Source organism: Ambystoma mexicanum, chromosome 1p, assembly GCF_040938575.1.
Source record: "Ambystoma mexicanum isolate Mex_15411 chromosome 1p, UKY_AmexF1_1, whole genome shotgun sequence".
Taxonomy (NCBI): domain Eukaryota; kingdom Metazoa; phylum Chordata; class Amphibia; order Caudata; family Ambystomatidae; genus Ambystoma; species Ambystoma mexicanum.
Window position 1 is genome coordinate 238417053 of NC_090921.1, and position 15269 is coordinate 238432321.

The window sequence follows — 15269 nt, forward strand, 5'->3', positions numbered from 1 at the left end:
GTTCATTTCATGCCCTCACGTCTCCTCGTTAGTATAGTGGTCAGTATCCCCGCCTGTCACGCGGGAGACCGGGGTTCAATTCCCCGACGGGGAGGTTAAACCTTTTCTGGATTTTTTTTAGTTCTTGACAAATATTCTTGAAGATTAGGCTGAGTCAAGTAGGGAATGGGTGCCAAGAACTGACTCTTTAAGAAAAAAGCACCGGCAACGCTAGTCATCGTACAATATTTGTGCACAATTGCTTACATTAGGCGGCCGGTCCACTTTATTGAGTCCCCCTCAGCACCATTTAGTGCTCCTGTTGTCTGCGAAGTCCAAATTGTAACCCTGAATCAGTTCCTCTTCTGACCCTTTGTATCATGTTACATGACGAGTAATGATCACCTGTTAGCTTTATCCCTAATTATAACTCTCACTCTTTCCCTGCATCTAACCCTAGCTCTAATCCCATCATTAACCTCGGTCCGGGCACACGCGTGAACCCTTACTCTCATCTCAGCCTCTCCTGGTGATACATCACACCTGGGATCGTTTGCTCCCTGTGGGCTGTGGGAAATTTGCTACCAGCACGCCCTGGAAGTGGGGCTCATTCCGCTGCAACGGGAGGTCTTCCCAGGACGCGTCACAGCTCAACGCAAGAGCTCCTGGGTTTCGAAGGCTCTTGCAGCAAGCCTTCACAAAGCAGCAGGGAGCGCCGTTCCAGATGGTAAACTTGAGACTGGATGTCCAGAAAAGCAAGACGTCAGAAGCGAAACCTTTTTCCTGCAGGGTGTGGCATACCATCCGCTTGCTCATTGCGACAGAGGTGGCACTAATGAAGGAAGAGGTCAACGTTACGCTCTTCTTTAAAATGCAAGGCCAGGAAAAGTGGCAGCGGTGGGATTTGAACCCACGCCTCCGAAGAGACTGGAGCCTTAATCCAGCGCCTTAGACCGCTCGGCCACGCTACCTCCCTGCTAGTCGCCGAAAGCGGAACTTGACCCGTTGCCCGGCCCGCTTTAGTGCTTTGCCTTTTCTCCTTGGAAAGTCTGGAGACAGGCAGTGGAAGGGCAGGCAAACTGTCAGGTGCGCAGAGGAGGGGAGACCATGAGGCAAGGTGGGAGATGGGGGCAAGAAGTGAGAAAAAAACTAATCGCAAGCTAGGGCAGGATTCGGAAAGTGAAGCCGAAAAGGGGCTTAGCATGCAGCCCAGGGGTTTCTTTGACTGTCCTAAGCCCACAGGGACTTTGCCGTCCTCAGCTCATGAGACTTGAGATGGGTAGCTTGATTTGCTGAGGAAATGCGGGATGACAGATTCAACTCTGGAGTCAAACATAGCCCGGAACTATCGCCTTAAACTGAGTTTTAAGCCTGGTGCCGATAAAAAGAAAGAAATTAGCCTTAGATCGGGCAAGCCGTTTGACGGGGGAAAATGAGACCCCCTAGGCCAGCTAGGTGGTCGCTGGATGCTGTGCAGACATCAGCATCTGTTCATTTCATGCCCTCACGTCTCCTCGTTAGTATAGTGGTCAGTATCCCCGCCTGTGGGTTCAATTCCCCGACGGGGAGGTTAAACCTTTTCTGGATTTTTTTTAGTTCTTGACAAATATTCTTGAAGATTAGGCTGAGTCAAGTAGGGAATGGGTGCCAAGAACTGACTCTTTAAGAAAAAAGCACCGGCAACGCTAGTCATCGTACAATATTTGTGCACAATTGCTTACATTAGGCGGCCGGTCCACTTTATTGAGTCCCCCTCAGCACCATTTAGTGCTCCTGTTGTCTGCGAAGTCCAAATTGTAACCCTGAATCAGTTCCTCTTCTGACCCTTTGTATCATGTTACATGACGAGTAATGATCACCTGTTAGCTTTATCCCTAATTATAACTCTCACTCTTTCCCTGCATCTAACCCTAGCTCTAATCCCATCATTAACCTCGGTCCGGGCACACGCGTGAACCCTTACTCTCATCTCAGCCTCTCCTGGTGATACATCACACCTGGGATCGTTTGCTCCCTATCGGCTGTGGGAAATTTGCTACCAGCACGCCCTGGAAGTGGGGCTCATTCCGCTGCAACGGGAGGTCTTCCCAGGACGCGTCACAGCTCAACGCAAGAGCTCCTGGGTTTCGAAGGCTCTTGCAGCAAGCCTTCACAAAGCAGCAGGGAGCGCCGTTCCAGATGGGAAACTTGAGACTGGATGTCCAGAAAAGCAAGACGTCAGAAGCGAAACCTTTTTCCTGCAGGGTGTGGCATACCATCCGCTTGCTCATTGCGACAGAGGTGGCACTAATGAAGGAAGAGGTCAACGTTACGTTCTTCTTTAAAATGCAAGGCCAGGAAAAGTGGCAGCGGTGGGATTTGAACCCACGCCTCCGAAGAGACTGGAGCCTTAATCCAGCGCCTTAGACCGCTCGGCCACGCTACCTCCCTGCTAGTCGCCGAAAGCGGAACTTGACCCGTTGCCCGGCCCGCTTTAGTGCTTTGCCTTTTCTCCTTGGAAAGTCTGGAGACAGGCAGTGGAAGGGCAGGCAAACTGTCAGGTGCGCAGAGGAGGGGAGACCATGAGGCAAGGTGGGAGATGGGGGCAAGAAGTGAGAAAAAAACTAATCGCAAGCTAGGGCAGGATTCGGAAAGTGAAGCCGAAAAGGGGCTTAGCATGCAGCCCAGGGGTTTCTTTGACTGTCCTAAGCCCACAGGGACTTTGCCGTCCTCAGCTCATGAGACTTGAGATGGGTAGCTTGATTTGCTGAGGAAATGCGGGATGACAGATTCAACTCTGGAGTCAAACATAGCCCGGAACTATCGCCTTAAACTGAGTTTTAAGCCTGGTGCCGATAAAAAGAAAGAAATTAGCCTTAGATCGGGCAAGCCGTTTGACGGGGGAAAATGAGACCCCCTAGGCCAGCTAGGTGGTCGCTGGATGCTGTGCAGACATCAGCAGCTGTTCATTTCATGCCCTCACGTCTCCTCGTTAGTATAGTGGTCAGTATCCCCACCTGTCACGCGGGAGACCGGGGTTCAATTCCCCGACGGGGAGGTTAAACCTTTTCTGGATTTTTTTTAGTTCTTGACAAATATTCTTGAAGATTAGGCTGAGTCAAGTAGGGAATGGGTGCCAAGAACTGACTCTTTAAGAAAAAAGCACCGGCAACGCTAGTCATCGTACAATATTTGTGCACAATTGCTTACATTAGGCGGCCGGTCCACTTTATTGAGTCCCCCTCAGCACCATTTAGTGCTCCTGTTGTCTGCGAAGTCCAAATTGTAACCCTGAATCAGTTCCTCTTCTGACCCTTTGTATCATGTTACATGACGAGTAATGATCACCTGTTAGCTTTATCCCTAATTATAACTCTCACTCTTTCCCTGCATCTAACCCTAGCTCTAATCCCATCATTAACCTCGGTCCGGGCACACGCGTGAACCCCTACTCTCATCTCAGCCTCTCCTGGTGATACATCACACCTGGGATCGTTTGCTCCCTGTGGGCTGTGGGAAATTTGCTACCAGCACGCCCTGGAAGTGGGGCTCATTCCGCTGCAACGGGAGGTCTTCCCAGGACGCGTCACAGCTCAACGCAAGAGCTCCTGGGTTTCGAAGGCTCTTGCAGCAAGCCTTCACAAAGCAGCAGGGAGCGCCGTTCCAGATGGGAAACTTGAGACTGGATGTCCAGAAAAGCAAGACGTCAGAAGCGAAACCTTTTTCCTGCAGGGTGTGGCATACCAAACGCTTGCTCATTGCGACAGAGGTGGCACTAATGAAGGAAGAGGTCAACGTTACGTTCTTCTTTAAAATGCAAGGCCAGGAAAAGTGGGATGACAGATTCAACTCTGGAGTCAAACATAGCCCGGAACTATCGCCTTAAACTGAGTTTTAAGCCTGGTGCCGATAAAAAGAAAGAAATTAGCCTTAGATCGGGCAAGCCGTTTGACGGGGGAAAATGAGACCCCCTAGGCCAGCTAGGTGGTCGCTGGATGCTGTGCAGACATCAGCAGCTGTTCATTTCATGCCCTCACGTCTCCTCGTTAGTATAGTGGTCAGTATCCCTGCCACCTGTCACGCGGGAGACCGGGGTTCAATTCCCCGACGGGGAGGTTAAACCTTTTCTGGATTTTTTTTAGTTCTTGACAAATATTCTTGAAGATTAGGCTGAGTCAAGTAGGGAATGGGTGCCAAGAACTGACTCTTTAAGAAAAAAGCACCGGCAACGCTAGTCATCGTACAATATTTGTGCACAATTGCTTACATTAGGCGGCCGGTCCACTTTATTGAGTCCCCCTCAGCACCATTTAGTGCTCCTGTTGTCTGCGAAGTCCAAATTGTAACCCTGAATCAGTTCCTCTTCTGACCCTTTGTATCATGTTACATGACGAGTAATGATCACCTGTTAGCTTTATCCCTAATTATAACTCTCACTCTTTCCCTGCATCTAACCCTAGCTCTAATCCCATCATTAACCTCGGTCCGGGCACACGCGTGAACCCCTACTCTCATCTCAGCCTCTCCTGGTGATACATCACACCTGGGATCGTTTGCTCCCTGTGGGCTGTGGGAAATTTGCTACCAGCACGCCCTGGAAGTGGGGCTCATTCCGCTGCAACGGGAGGTCTTCCCAGGACGCGTCACAGCTCAACGCAAGAGCTCCTGGGTTTCGAAGGCTCTTGCAGCAAGCCTTCACAAAGCAGCAGGGAGCGCCGTTCCAGATGGGAAACTTGAGACTGGATGTCCAGAAAAGCAAGACGTCAGAAGCGAAACCTTTTTCCTGCAGGGTGTGGCATACCATCCGCTTGCTCATTGCGACAGAGGTGGCACTAATGAAGGAAGAGGTCAACGTTACGTTCTTCTTTAAAATGCAAGGCCAGGAAAAGTGGCAGCGGTGGGATTTGAACCCACGCCTCCGAAGAGACTGGAGCCTTAATCCAGCGCCTTAGACCGCTCGGCCACGCTACCTCCCTGCTAGTCGCCGAAAGCGGAACTTGACCCGTTGCCCGGCCCGCTTTAGTGCTTTGCCTTTTCTCCTTGGAAAGTCTGGAGACAGGCAGTGGAAGGGCAGGCAAACTGTCAGGTGCGCAGAGGAGGGGAGACCATGAGGCAAGGTGGGAGATGGGGGCAAGAAGTAAGAAAAAAACTAATCGCAAGCTAGGGCAGGATTCGGAAAGTGAAGCCGAAAAGGGGCTTAGCATGCAGCCCAGGGGTTTCTTTGACTGTCCTAAGCCCACAGGGACTTTGCCGTCCTCAGCTCATGAGACTTGAGATGGGTAGCTTGATTTGCTGAGGAAATGCGGGATGACAGATTCAACTCTGGAGTCAAACATAGCCCGGAACTATCGCCTTAAACTGAGTTTTAAGCCTGGTGCCGATAAAAAGAAAGAAATTAGCCTTAGATCGGGCAAGCCGTTTGACGGGGGAAAATGAGACCCCCTAGGCCAGCTAGGTGGTCGCTGGATGCTGTGCAGACATCAGCAGCTGTTCATTTCATGCCCTCACGTCTCCTCGTTAGTATAGTGGTCAGTATCCCCGCCTGTCACGCGGGAGACCGGGGTTCAATTCCCCGACGGGGAGGTTAAACCTTTTCTGGATTTTTTTTAGTTCTTGACAAATATTCTTGAAGATTAGGCTGAGTCAAGTAGGGAATGGGTGCCAAGAACTGACTCTTTAAGAAAAAAGCACCGGCAACGCTAGTCATCGTACAATATTTGTGCACAATTGCTTACATTAGGCGGCCGGTCCACTTTATTGAGTCCCCCTCAGCACCATTTAGTGCTCCTGTTGTCTGCGAAGTCCAAATTGTAACCCTGAATCAGTTCCTCTTCTGACCCTTTGTATCATGTTACATGACGAGTAATGATCACCTGTTAGCTTTATCCCTAATTATAACTCTCACTCTTTCCCTGCATCTAACCCTAGCTCTAATCCCATCATTAACCTCGGTCCGGGCACACGCGTGAACCCTTACTCTCATCTCAGCCTCTCCTGGTGATACATCACACCTGGGATCGTTTGCTCCCTGTGGGCTGTGGGAAATTTGCTACCAGCACGCCCTGGAAGTGGGGCTCATTCCGCTGCAACGGGAGGTCTTCCCAGGACGCGTCACAGCTCAACGCAAGAGCTCCTGGGTTTCGAAGGCTCTTGCAGCAAGCCTTCACAAAGCAGCAGGGAGCGCCGTTCCAGATGGGAAACTTGAGACTGGATGTCCAGAAAAGCAAGACGTCAGAAGCGAAACCTTTTTCCTGCAGGGTGTGGCATACCAAACGCTTGCTCATTGCGACAGAGGTGGCACTAATGAAGGAAGAGGTCAACGTTACGTTCTTCTTTAAAATGCAAGGCCAGGAAAAGTGGGATGACAGATTCAACTCTGGAGTCAAACATAGCCCGGAACTATCGCCTTAAACTGAGTTTTAAGCCTGGTGCCGATAAAAAGAAAGAAATTAGCCTTAGATCGGGCAAGCCGTTTGACGGGGGAAAATGAGACCCCCTAGGCCAGCTAGGTGGTCGCTGGATGCTGTGCAGACATCAGCAGCTGTTCATTTCATGCCCTCACGTCTCCTCGTTAGTATAGTGGTCAGTATCCCCGCCACCTGTCACGCGGGAGACCGGGGTTCAATTCCCCGACGGGGAGGTTAAACCTTTTCTGGATTTTTTTTAGTTCTTGACAAATATTCTTGAAGATTAGGCTGAGTCAAGTAGGGAATGGGTGCCAAGAACTGACTCTTTAAGAAAAAAGCACCGGCAACGCTAGTCATCGTACAATATTTGTGCACAATTGCTTACATTAGGCGGCCGGTCCACTTTATTGAGTCCCCCTCAGCACCATTTAGTGCTCCTGTTGTCTGCGAAGTCCAAATTGTAACCCTGAATCAGTTCCTCTTCTGACCCTTTGTATCATGTTACATGACGAGTAATGATCACCTGTTAGCTTTATCCCTAATTATAACTCTCACTCTTTCCCTGCATCTAACCCTAGCTCTAATCCCATCATTAACCTCGGTCCGGGCACACGCGTGAACCCCTACTCTCATCTCAGCCTCTCCTGGTGATACATCACACCTGGGATCGTTTGCTCCCTGTGGGCTGTGGGAAATTTGCTACCAGCACGCCCTGGAAGTGGGGCTCATTCCGCTGCAACGGGAGGTCTTCCCAGGACGCGTCACAGCTCAACGCAAGAGCTCCTGGGTTTCGAAGGCTCTTGCAGCAAGCCTTCACAAAGCAGCAGGGAGCGCCGTTCCAGATGGGAAACTTGAGACTGGATGTCCAGAAAAGCAAGACGTCAGAAGCGAAACCTTTTTCCTGCAGGGTGTGGCATACCATCCGCTTGCTCATTGCGACAGAGGTGGCACTAATGAAGGAAGAGGTCAACGTTACGTTCTTCTTTAAAATGCAAGGCCAGGAAAAGTGGCAGCGGTGTGATTTGAACCCACGCCTCCGAAGAGACTGGAGCCTTAATCCAGCGCCTTAGACCGCTCGGCCACGCTACCTCCCTGCTAGTCGCCGAAAGCGGAACTTGACCCGTTGCCCGGCCCGCTTTAGTGCTTTGCCTTTTCTCCTTGGAAAGTCTGGAGACAGGCAGTGGAAGGGCAGGCAAACTGTCAGGTGCGCAGAGGAGGGGAGACCATGAGGCAAGGTGGGAGATGGGGGCAAGAAGTAAGAAAAAAACTAATCGCAAGCTAGGGCAGGATTCGGAAAGTGAAGCCGAAAAGGGGCTTAGCATGCAGCCCAGGGGTTTCTTTGACTGTCCTAAGCCCACAGGGACTTTGCCGTCCTCAGCTCATGAGACTTGAGATGGGTAGCTTGATTTGCTGAGGAAATGCGGGATGACAGATTCAACTCTGGAGTCAAACATAGCCCGGAACTATCGCCTTAAACTGAGTTTTAAGCCTGGTGCCGATAAAAAGAAAGAAATTAGCCTTAGATCGGGCAAGCCGTTTGACGGGGGAAAATGAGACCCCCTAGGCCAGCTAGGTGGTCGCTGGATGCTGTGCAGACATCAGCAGCTGTTCATTTCATGCCCTCACGTCTCCTCGTTAGTATAGTGGTCAGTATCCCCGCCTGTCACGCGGGAGACCGGGGTTCAATTCCCCGACGGGGAGGTTAAACCTTTTCTGGATTTTTTTTAGTTCTTGACAAATATTCTTGAAGATTAGGCTGAGTCAAGTAGGGAATGGGTGCCAAGAACTGACTCTTTAAGAAAAAAGCACCGGCAACGCTAGTCATCGTACAATATTTGTGCACAATTGCTTACATTAGGCGGCCGGTCCACTTTATTGAGTCCCCCTCAGCACCATTTAGTGCTCCTGTTGTCTGCGAAGTCCAAATTGTAACCCTGAATCAGTTCCTCTTCTGACCCTTTGTATCATGTTACATGACGAGTAATGATCACCTGTTAGCTTTATCCCTAATTATAACTCTCACTCTTTCCCTGCATCTAACCCTAGCTCTAATCCCATCATTAACCTCGGTCCGGGCACACGCGTGAACCCTTACTCTCATCTCAGCCTCTCCTGGTGATACATCACACCTGGGATCGTTTGCTCCCTGTGGGCTGTGGGAAATTTGCTACCAGCACGCCCTGGAAGTGGGGCTCATTCCGCTGCAACGGGAGGTCTTCCCAGGACGCGTCACAGCTCAACGCAAGAGCTCCTGGGTTTCGAAGGCTCTTGCAGCAAGCCTTCACAAAGCAGCAGGGAGCGCCGTTCCAGATGGGAAACTTGAGACTGGATGTCCAGAAAAGCAAGACGTCAGAAGCGAAACCTTTTTCCTGCAGGGTGTGGCATACCATCCGCTTGCTCATTGCGACAGAGGTGGCACTAATGAAGGAAGAGGTCAACGTTACGTTCTTCTTTAAAATGCAAGGCCAGGAAAAGTGGCAGCGGTGGGATTTGAACCCACGCCTCCGAAGAGACTGGAGCCTTAATCCAGCGCCTTAGACCGCTCGGCCACGCTACCTCCCTGCTAGTCGCCGAAAGCGGAACTTGACCCGTTGCCCGGCCCGCTTTAGTGCTTTGCCTTTTCTCCTTGGAAAGTCTGGAGACAGGCAGTGGAAGGGCAGGCAAACTGTCAGGTGCGCAGAGGAGGGGAGACCATGAGGCAAGGTGGGAGATGGGGGCAAGAAGTAAGAAAAAAACTAATCGCAAGCTAGGGCAGGATTCGGAAAGTGAAGCCAAAAAGGGGCTTAGCATGCAGCCCAGGGGTTTCTTTGACTGTCCTAAGCCCACAGGGACTTTGCCGTCCTCAGCTCATGAGACTTGAGATGGGTAGCTTGATTTGCTGAGGAAATGCGGGATGACAGATTCAACTCTGGAGTCAAACATAGCCCGGAACTATCGCCTTAAACTGAGTTTTAAGCCTGGTGCCGATAAAAAGAAAGAAATTAGCCTTAGATCGGGCAAGCCGTTTGACGGGGGAAAATGAGACCCCCTAGGCCAGCTAGGTGGTCGCTGGATGCTGTGCAGACATCAGCAGCTGTTCATTTCATGCCCTCACGTCTCCTCGTTAGTATAGTGGTCAGTATCCCCGCCTGTCACGCGGGAGACCGGGGTTCAATTCCCCGACGGGGAGGTTAAACCTTTTCTGGATTTTTTTTAGTTCTTGACAAATATTCTTGAAGATTAGGCTGAGTCAAGTAGGGAATGGGTGCCAAGAACTGACTCTTTAAGAAAAAAGCACCGGCAACGCTAGTCATCGTACAATATTTGTGCACAATTGCTTACATTAGGCGGCCGGTCCACTTTATTGAGTCCCCCTCAGCACCATTTAGTGCTCCTGTTGTCTGCGAAGTCCAAATTGTAACCCTGAATCAGTTCCTCTTCTGACCCTTTGTATCATGTTACATGACGAGTAATGATCACCTGTTAGCTTTATCCCTAATTATAACTCTCACTCTTTCCCTGCATCTAACCCTAGCTCTAATCCCATCATTAACCTCGGTCCGGGCACACGCGTGAACCCCTACTCTCATCTCAGCCTCTCCTGGTGATACATCACACCTGGGATCGTTTGCTCCCTGTGGGCTGTGGGAAATTTGCTACCAGCACGCCCTGGAAGTGGGGCTCATTCCGCTGCAACGGGAGGTCTTCCCAGGACGCGTCACAGCTCAACGCAAGAGCTCCTGGGTTTCGAAGGCTCTTGCAGCAAGCCTTCACAAAGCAGCAGGGAGCGCCGTTCCAGATGGGAAACTTGAGACTGGATGTCCAGAAAAGCAAGACGTCAGAAGCGAAACCTTTTTCCTGCAGGGTGTGGCATACCATCCGCTTGCTCATTGCGACAGAGGTGGCACTAATGAAGGAAGAGGTCAACGTTACGTTCTTCTTTAAAATGCAAGGCCAGGAAAAGTGGCAGCGGTGGGATTTGAACCCACGCCTCCGAAGAGACTGGAGCCTTAATCCAGCGCCTTAGACCGCTCGGCCACGCTACCTCCCTGCTAGTCGCCGAAAGCGGAACTTGACCCGTTGCCCGGCCCGCTTTAGTGCTTTGCCTTTTCTCCTTGGAAAGTCTGGAGACAGGCAGTGGAAGGGCAGGCAAACTGTCAGGTGCGCAGAGGAGGGGAGACCATGAGGCAAGGTGGGAGATGGGGGCAAGAAGTAAGAAAAAAACTAATCGCAAGCTAGGGCAGGATTCGGAAAGTGAAGCCGAAAAGGGGCTTAGCATGCAGCCCAGGGGTTTCTTTGACTGTCCTAAGCCCACAGGGACTTTGCCGTCCTCAGCTCATGAGACTTGAGATGGGTAGCTTGATTTGCTGAGGAAATGCGGGATGACAGATTCAACTCTGGAGTCAAACATAGCCCGGAACTATCGCCTTAAACTGAGTTTTAAGCCTGGTGCCGATAAAAAGAAAGAAATTAGCCTTAGATCGGGCAAGCCGTTTGACGGGGGAAAATGAGACCCCCTAGGCCAGCTAGGTGGTCGCTGGATGCTGTGCAGACATCAGCAGCTGTTCATTTCATGCCCTCACGTCTCCTCGTTAGTATAGTGGTCAGTATCCCCGCCTGTGGGTTCAATTCCCCGACGGGGAGGTTAAACCTTTTCTGGATTTTTTTTAGTTCTTGACAAATATTCTTGAAGATTAGGCTGAGTCAAGTAGGGAATGGGTGCCAAGAACTGACTCTTTAAGAAAAAAGCACCGGCAACGCTAGTCATCGTACAATATTTGTGCACAATTGCTTACATTAGGCGGCCGGTCCACTTTATTGAGTCCCCCTCAGCACCATTTAGTGCTCCTGTTGTCTGCGAAGTCCAAATTGTAACCCTGAATCAGTTCCTCTTCTGACCCTTTGTATCATGTTACATGACGAGTAATGATCACCTGTTAGCTTTATCCCTAATTATAACTCTCACTCTTTCCCTGCATCTAACCCTAGCTCTAATCCCATCATTAACCTCGGTCCGGGCACACGCGTGAACCCTTACTCTCATCTCAGCCTCTCCTGGTGATACATCACACCTGGGATCGTTTGCTCCCTATCGGCTGTGGGAAATTTGCTACCAGCACGCCCTGGAAGTGGGGCTCATTCCGCTGCAACGGGAGGTCTTCCCAGGACGCGTCACAGCTCAACGCAAGAGCTCCTGGGTTTCGAAGGCTCTTGCAGCAAGCCTTCACAAAGCAGCAGGGAGCGCCGTTCCAGATGGGAAACTTGAGACTGGATGTCCAGAAAAGCAAGACGTCAGAAGCGAAACCTTTTTCCTGCAGGGTGTGGCATACCATCCGCTTGCTCATTGCGACAGAGGTGGCACTAATGAAGGAAGAGGTCAACGTTACGTTCTTCTTTAAAATGCAAGGCCAGGAAAAGTGGCAGCGGTGGGATTTGAACCCACGCCTCAGAAGAGACTGGAGCCTTAATCCAGCGCCTTAGACCGCTCGGCCACGCTACCTCCCTGCTAGTCGCCGAAAGCGGAACTTGACCCGTTGCCCGGCCCGCTTTAGTGCTTTGCCTTTTCTCCTTGGAAAGTCTGGAGACAGGCAGTGGAAGGGCAGGCAAACTGTCAGGTGCGCAGAGGAGGGGAGACCATGAGGCAAGGTGGGAGATGGGGGCAAGAAGTGAGAAAAAAACTAATCGCAAGCTAGGGCAGGATTCGGAAAGTGAAGCCGAAAAGGGGCTTAGCATGCAGCCCAGGGGTTTCTTTGACTGTCCTAAGCCCACAGGGACTTTGCCGTCCTCAGCTCATGAGACTTGAGATGGGTAGCTTGATTTGCTGAGGAAATGCGGGATGACAGATTCAACTCTGGAGTCAAACATAGCCCGGAACTATCGCCTTAAACTGAGTTTTAAGCCTGGTGCCGATAAAAAGAAAGAAATTAGCCTTAGATCGGGCAAGCCGTTTTTACGGGGGAAAATGAGACCCCCTAGGCCAGCTAGGTGGTCGCTGGAGGCTGTGCAGACATCAGCAGCTGTTCATTTCATGCCCTCACGTCTCCTCGTTAGTATAGTGGTCAGTATCCCCACCTGTCACGCGGGAGACCGGGGTTCAATTCCCCGACGGGGAGGTTAAACCTTTTCTGGATTTTTTTTAGTTCTTGACAAATATTCTTGAAGATTAGGCTGAGTCAAGTAGGGAATGGGTGCCAAGAACTGACTCTTTAAGAAAAAAGCACCGGCAACGCTAGTCATCGTACAATATTTGTGCACAATTGCTTACATTAGGCGGCCGGTCCACTTTATTGAGTCCCCCTCAGCACCATTTAGTGCTCCTGTTGTCTGCGAAGTCCAAATTGTAACCCTGAATCAGTTCCTCTTCTGACCCTTTGTATCATGTTACATGACGAGTAATGATCACCTGTTAGCTTTATCCCTAATTATAACTCTCACTCTTTCCCTGCATCTAACCCTAGCTCTAATCCCATCATTAACCTCGGTCCGGGCACACGCGTGAACCCCTACTCTCATCTCAGCCTCTCCTGGTGATACATCACACCTGGGATCGTTTGCTCCCTGTGGGCTGTGGGAAATTTGCTACCAGCACGCCCTGGAAGTGGGGCTCATTCCGCTGCAACGGGAGGTCTTCCCAGGACGCGTCACAGCTCAACGCAAGAGCTCCTGGGTTTCGAAGGCTCTTGCAGCAAGCCTTCACAAAGCAGCAGGGAGCGCCGTTCCAGATGGGAAACTTGAGACTGGATGTCCAGAAAAGCAAGACGTCAGAAGCGAAACCTTTTTCCTGCAGGGTGTGGCATACCATCCGCTTGCTCATTGCGACAGAGGTGGCACTAATGAAGGAAGAGGTCAACGTTACGTTCTTCTTTAAAATGCAAGGCCAGGAAAAGTGGCAGCGGTGGGATTTGAACCCACGCCTCCGAAGAGACTGGAGCCTTAATCCAGCGCCTTAGACCGCTCGGCCACGCTACCTCCCTGCTAGTCACCGAAAGCGGAACTTGACCCGTTGCCCGGCCCGCTTTAGTGCTTTGCCTTTTCTCCTTGGAAAGTCTGGAGACAGGCAGTGGAAGGGCAGGCAAACTGTCAGGTGCGCAGAGGAGGGGAGACCATGAGGCAAGGTGGGAGATGGGGGCAAGAAGTAAGAAAAAAACTAATCGCAAGCTAGGGCAGGATTCGGAAAGTGAAGCCGAAAAGGGGCTTAGCATGCAGCCCAGGGGTTTCTTTGACTGTCCTAAGCCCACAGGGACTTTGCCGTCCTCAGCTCATGAGACTTGAGATGGGTAGCTTGATTTGCTGAGGAAATGCGGGATGACAGATTCAACTCTGGAGTCAAACATAGCCCGGAACTATCGCCTTAAACTGAGTTTTAAGCCTGGTGCCGATAAAAAGAAAGAAATTAGCCTTAGATCGGGCAAGCCGTTTGACGGGGGAAAATGAGACCCCCTAGGCCAGCTAGGTGGTCGCTGGATGCTGTGCAGACATCAGCAGCTGTTCATTTCATGCCCTCACGTCTCCTCGTTAGTATAGTGGTCAGTATCCCCGCCTGTCACGCGGGAGACCGGGGTTCAATTCCCTGACGGGGAGGTTAAACCTTTTCTGGATTTTTTTTAGTTCTTGACAAATATTCTTGAAGATTAGGCTGAGTCAAGTAGGGAATGGGTGCCAAGAACTGACTCTTTAAGAAAAAAGCACCGGCAACGCTAGTCATCGTACAATATTTGTGCACAATTGCTTACATTAGGCGGCCGGTCCACTTTATTGAGTCCCCCTCAGCACCATTTAGTGCTCCTGTTGTCTGCGAAGTCCAAATTGTAACCCTGAATCAGTTCCTCTTCTGACCCTTTGTATCATGTTACATGACGAGTAATGATCACCTGTTAGCTTTATCCCTAATTATAACTCTCACTCTTTCCCTGCATCTAACCCTAGCTCTAATCCCATCATTAACCTCGGTCCGGGCACACGCGTGAACCCTTACTCTCATCTCAGCCTCTCCTGGTGATACATCACACCTGGGATCGTTTGCTCCCTGTGGGCTGTGGGAAATTTGCTACCAGCACGCCCTGGAAGTGGGGCTCATTCCGCTGCAACGGGAGGTCTTCCCAGGACGCGTCACAGCTCAACGCAAGAGCTCCTGGGTTTCGAAGGCTCTTGCAGCAAGCCTTCACAAAGCAGCAGGGAGCGCCGTTCCAGATGGGAAACTTGAGACTGGATGTCCAGAAAAGCAAGACGTCAGAAGCGAAACCTTTTTCCTGCAGGGTGTGGCATACCATCCGCTTGCTCATTGCGACAGAGGTGGCACTAATGAAGGAAGAGGTCAACGTTACGTTCTTCTTTAAAATGCAAGGCCAGGAAAAGTGGCAGCGGTGGGATTTGAACCCACGCCTCCGAAGAGACTGGAGCCTTAATCCAGCGCCTTAGACCGCTCGGCCACGCTACCTCCCTGCTAGTCGCCGAAAGCGGAACTTGACCCGTTGCCCGGCCCGCTTTAGTGCTTTGCCTTTTCTCCTTGGAAAGTCTGGAGACAGGCAGTGGAAGGGCAGGCAAACTGTCAGGTGCGCAGAGGAGGGGAGACCATGAGGCAAGGTGGGAGATGGGGGCAAGAAGTGAGAAAAAAACTAATCGCAAGCTAGGGCAGGATTCGGAAAGTGAAGCCGAAAAGGGGCTTAGCATGCAGCCCAGGGGTTTCTTTGACTGTCCTAAGCCCACAGGGACTTTGCCGTCCTCAGCTCATGAGACTTGAGATGGGTAGCTTGATTTGCTGAGGAAATGCGGGATGACAGATTCAACTCTGGAGTCAAACATAGCCCGGAACTATCGCCTTAAACTGAGTTTTAAGCCTGGTGCCGATAAAAAGAAAGAAATTAGCCTTAGATCGGGCAAGCCGTTTGACGGGGGAAAATGAGACCCCCTAGGCCAGCTAGGTGG

General features: G+C 51.0%; 4 non-coding genes across 4 annotated transcripts; all 4 read left to right on the forward strand.

Moving 5' to 3' along the window:
* Positions 1-22: 22 nt before the first annotated feature.
* On the forward strand, positions 23-94 carry TRNAD-GUC (transfer RNA aspartic acid (anticodon GUC)). The gene has a single exon. It is a non-coding gene; the product is annotated as a tRNA-Asp (tRNA).
* A 5375-nt stretch (positions 95-5469) lies between these two features.
* TRNAD-GUC (transfer RNA aspartic acid (anticodon GUC)) lies at positions 5470-5541 on the forward strand. Its single transcript has one exon. It is a non-coding gene; the product is annotated as a tRNA-Asp (tRNA).
* A 2453-nt stretch (positions 5542-7994) lies between these two features.
* On the forward strand, positions 7995-8066 carry TRNAD-GUC (transfer RNA aspartic acid (anticodon GUC)). The gene has a single exon. It is a non-coding gene; the product is annotated as a tRNA-Asp (tRNA).
* A 1396-nt stretch (positions 8067-9462) lies between these two features.
* On the forward strand, positions 9463-9534 carry TRNAD-GUC (transfer RNA aspartic acid (anticodon GUC)). Its single transcript has one exon. It is a non-coding gene; the product is annotated as a tRNA-Asp (tRNA).
* The last annotated feature ends 5735 nt before the right edge of the window (positions 9535-15269 follow it).